The sequence below is a fragment of the Humulus lupulus genome, chromosome 4, assembly GCF_963169125.1.
Source record: "Humulus lupulus chromosome 4, drHumLupu1.1, whole genome shotgun sequence".
Taxonomy (NCBI): domain Eukaryota; kingdom Viridiplantae; phylum Streptophyta; class Magnoliopsida; order Rosales; family Cannabaceae; genus Humulus; species Humulus lupulus.
Window position 1 is genome coordinate 221,347,029 of NC_084796.1, and position 4,895 is coordinate 221,351,923.

The 4,895-nt window shown below is 41.0% G+C and overlaps 1 pseudogene; it reads right to left on the minus strand.

The window, feature by feature from the left end:
* Positions 1 to 562: 562 nt before the first annotated feature.
* On the minus strand, positions 563 to 2,003 carry LOC133832923 (probable WRKY transcription factor 15; annotated as a pseudogene).
* Positions 2,004 to 4,895: the final 2,892 nt, after the last annotated feature.

Sequence of the window (4,895 nt, forward strand, 5' to 3'; positions counted from 1 at the left end):
CTCCGTTATTATTATAAATTATTTTATATTATAAATTAAATATTAAAATTCACAAAATTATTAAATTACTAACTCTTAGTAATATTCAAAACAAACATAAAGTAAAGAGTAATTTGCGGCGAAAATACCTAAGTTTATCAAGTTGATGCACTTAAATACCTAAGCTTTTTTGTGTGGCTAAAATACATTCCGTCACCAATTCTTGGCAGCCGTAGGTACCTTGGCGTTAACTGTCACATGTACTCACAAATGCACGATTTTTATTAGTCCACATCATTTAAAATTTTCCCAGTCAGCAACTGGTGCCAAATCATTAAAAAAATGCCATGTCAGCAACATAAATATACTTAATTATAAAACTAATTTAAACTAATCAAACTAACCCACTGATTAAAGAAAAAAGAAAAAATCTCCTTCGAGACAGAGCCGAATTTTGACTGAGTCTTCAGCTCGAGTTGTATTGTGAAAATAATACTACTTACTATACTGCTAAACAAATATTCCCCATTCTTGAAAATCGAAATGGCCAAAGATTTTGTTGTAAAACGATGTCATCACACTGTTTTTTTTTTTTTATTGAATGAAAGGATCTATGATATGATTAAGATGATTCTAGGATGAGATTTGAGGTCTCTGCAACTGAGAGTGAGTGATTATGTTCACCTTCGTAGGTCACTACAAGCATTGATGAGTCATCGAGAGCTCTCTCTACATGTTTACGAGCTGGGCAACCTCTTACACTGCTACACTTTTAATAACCCCTATTTTTCGTAATCAAAATAGAGCAAGAACCATAAAAAATCAAGTCTTTCATGGCTTAAACAAATGAGATAAATGGAAAATCTAACTGGGTTTTTGTGTGTATACCTTGGGTGTGGAGATCCTTTGGTGGGTTTTTGTCCGTACTTTCTCCATGAGTAATTGTCTGGTGGAATATTCGCCATTTTCAAGCTTATTGCCGGAACCCTCACGACTCTCTTCAACCTCAGTTTTCTGGTTCAAGGAGAGAAACGAATGAATATAAACGACATTAAAACAACGAAAGAGAAACCTTAAACGACAAAAAATTATTACCTTTTCTTGGAGCAACGGCAGCGGCCGGAGGAGTCACTGTCACACTTGTCGGAGCCCAAGTTCTCAAAGCTACACCTTCTCTTAAGCGAAGAAGTGGAAATAGGTGGCTTTCCAACCGAAGAGACCTGAGAAAGGTTAGTAATCTGAAAACCAGGGGAAGAAGACAACGGTTGGTGGTGGTTATGGTGATGATGTAATTTAGTATCCGAATCACCGGTCAACGAAGACAAAAATGACGCCGTGGTGGCAGCAGTGCTGTAAGAAGAGAAGTTAATGGTGGTGTTAGTGGAGGAGGAGGAGTGGTCCTTGTCCTTTCTCTCAATCACGACGGTTATGGGTATAACGACGACGTTTTGATCATATGTTGCTTACATGGTATTTTTTTAATGATTTGGCATCAGTTGTTGACTGGTAAAATTTTAAATGATGTGGACCAATAAAAATCGTGCATTTGTGAGTACATGTGGCAGTTAACGCCAATGTACCTACGACTGCCAATAATTGGTGATGGAAGGTATTTTGGCAAAAAAAAAAAAAGCTTAGATATTTAAGTGCATCAACTTGATAAACTTAAGTATTTTCGCCGCAAATTACTCTAAAGTAAAATATATGTATATATTAACTTTTTCCTTTTTATTTTGAAAGAGTAATTTAAATATACAGATTTTAAAGCCAAAATTACAACCCTTGAATCTTGGATCGATCAATTTGGGATTGGGACCCATTTTCTTCTTGAATGACTCTCATTAATCAATAATTAGGGTTTTAGGGAAATAAGAAAAATAATAACGTGATGGGTTGAATCCAATTAGACAAAAATTAGAGGAAGACAAGGACTAAAGCAAAGCTTTATAATGATTGCATACGTATATTATTGCTTATAAGTTACAAACTCCCCTTTCTCTTTCAACCAATTCAATTGCCTTCATTTAAGACCTCTAGCAATATTGAATCTCATTATGTGGAATTTTGTTTTAATTTCCAAATTATTGACTTCATAATAGTGAGAGAATAAGACAACTCTTCCAATATTAGTTGCTCCATTGGTACTCTAGTCTAGCCTACTATCACCATTCACAATTTCAAATTAAATAGGTCTTATAAAACAAGAAAACATAAATAGAGAATGAGTAGTAATCTTATGGTTTTGCCTTTTTCATTTTTTTTGCCCTCTATAATTTAGGCATCTTTACTTCAAAACTATGCATAATTAATTAGAGAATGCATAATTAATGTTTCTTTGGATATTATTGTTATTCGATACTAATAATGATTAACAACCATCAAGATATAAGATTAAAAATACTTTTTCATATCACGACAATTCTACTCATTTAACAGCTCTTAACAAAAGTGTTTATTTTTAATCACTATTGGTAATTATTTGTTTTTTTTTATAAATATTATATTAAATTTAATATCTTGCCTTAGGTTGTTGAGTAGCTTTTAAAAAATTAGTGCCAATAATTTTTAGGTATTGTTTTGGAGATTTTAAAGCCCACTTTTTGTATTAAGATTATCATTACCAAAATTAGACAAAAAAATGTATATTTATAATTATTAAAAAAAATAAAATGTCTAGAAACATCAATATCTCTTCTATATAAAAAGTGTGTATATATATAATTTTTTTGATTTTAAAGGTTTGTTTTTGTTAACTTTAACAGTGTTGTACGCCCTGATTTTCCAACGGGCTATTAGCGAGCTGAGATACGGCTTAAATTATATCAGCCACGTGGATCCCCCATGACCGGAGCTGTTGTCGTCAGATCCTACCTCGTTAGCTTGGGGTATCCAAAGGTTCGCCAAGATTACTTAAGGACCGAGTCAGGACTGTGAAGGCCACAGGTCGAGGAGGCATCCAGCTCGTGGTATGAGCTAGAATTGGAGGCTATGACCTTTTATAAAGTCAACCACGCAAGGTAAACGTGCATATATCAGACATCACGTGTCTGATATATCCCTGACTTCTCGGACACGCAGCATGAACGTGCGTATTCAGGCACCCACGATTGGGTTGGGCCGTGCGGCCCATTATCCCCCTTACCTATTGATTAGACCACACTTCATATGTCAGGTTTTAGGAATTAATCATGAATGTCACAGAAGTGACATGATAGGTAAGAAGGTCACGGGATGACCTTCCTTACCAACTCCCAGGTGCCCTCTCCTATAAATATGGAGACCCTGGGAGTTGCAAAGGGTTGGATTCTATTGTGTAAGGAAATACCCTGTAAAGAATATCAGGCATATAGCAATAATATTGGCTGGTGGAGTAGAAGGATTTTAACATTTGAACCACCTAAAAAACGTAATTGTGTCACCAGTCCATTTAAAGATCATTCATCTATTTCGGTTCATTGTTAAGCACTAATCCCTTCCTCTTATTTTCTTAATTACCTGTTGGCGAAGAACCGCGTCAACAGTTTGGTGCTTTCATTGAGAGCTAGTTAGATTGGTGCTATCGCAAACATCCAACTATGGTGACCACTTGATCAAGACACGGTAACGAGGCGGGACAACATGATGGGTAGGAGGCTCATCATGCCACCATCTCTGGTGAGCAAAATCCTGAAGTCCAGCAGCGGCCGGGCAAGCAGCCGGTTGGCCAGAATGACACTGGAAGTTCGGCGCCCCGGCCACCTAATCCAAACCCAGATTTTTACACGGCGGTAAAAATGGAGAACGCTCAGCTGAGGAGCCAACTAGCGAAAGCTAGTCAGCAGATTAAGGAGGTGGTAGCCCGACTACCCCCTCTTGCAACCGACGCTAACGTCGGAAAGAGGCAAGGCGAGACTCGTAAGTCCCACCGGGGTAATCGGTCTAGGCCTAGCCGCTCGGACAGACCTCCGACATCCAACTCTATTCCCTCATCGCACCGTCGAGAGGCAAACTTCGAAGAAATGCCTAGAACCGAACAACAGTATAGCCGCTTGGTCCGAACTTCAACTCCCAGCTCCCAGCCAGCCTCGAGCTCGCCCAGGAGGGCTCGAGGGAATTCCAGAAGGAGATCCGAGGAGGGCTCACAGCACCAGCCCATCCCCACCAGCCGTCCTGCGCCTCGTCCAGATCGCCAGGCGCGGGATCCATAGGTTGGCAGGGCCGAAAGGCCCCCACGTAACTTGATCTGCCCTGACGGAACCAGGATTGCATCTCCGGTCAGGGATCCTCCGTCTCCAATAAGATATCTGTCTCCTCCTCGGCCTATCCGAGATATTCCAGCTTATGGAAGCAGCAGGAGAAACCTGCCATCCGCAGGACCTTCCCGACGTAGCAGGGCGCCAAGAGGGAGCCCAGAGCCTCACCCCCAAAGGCGGACTCCGAGATTCTCTAATGGGAGCTACTGGACCGGTAGTCGCTGGAGCGACCTTTCTGGCGTAGACCTTCGTCAACGCTTAAGCTCGGCACAAAGTCCTCAAGCCACCCAGAGGGGCGACCTTCGAGATCGCCTTAACTCTCATAGGGGGGAACCAGTAGGAGGTGGCAGCCATGCTCGCTCAGGGGGAGACCTGTCCGAGGTGCGTAACAGCGGGAACGCCCCAAATAACCTATCTCAAGATAGGAGGGGAAATAACCCACCAAACGTACACAATGGATCCGGAACTGTCGAGCAGCCCCAGAATAACCAAGGAAATCAGGACAAAACCCTTGAGCGCCTGGCTCAGATGGAGGAGCTAATGAGGAAGCTCCTGTCGGAGAAAAAGAAAGACAAATATGATTCGGGGGACGAGCTTGAGCTCTTCGCCCCCAGCATAGCAGCAACAACATACCCACCCAGTTTCCGTATGGCGCACCTGTCCAAATTCAACGGAGACGGAGAT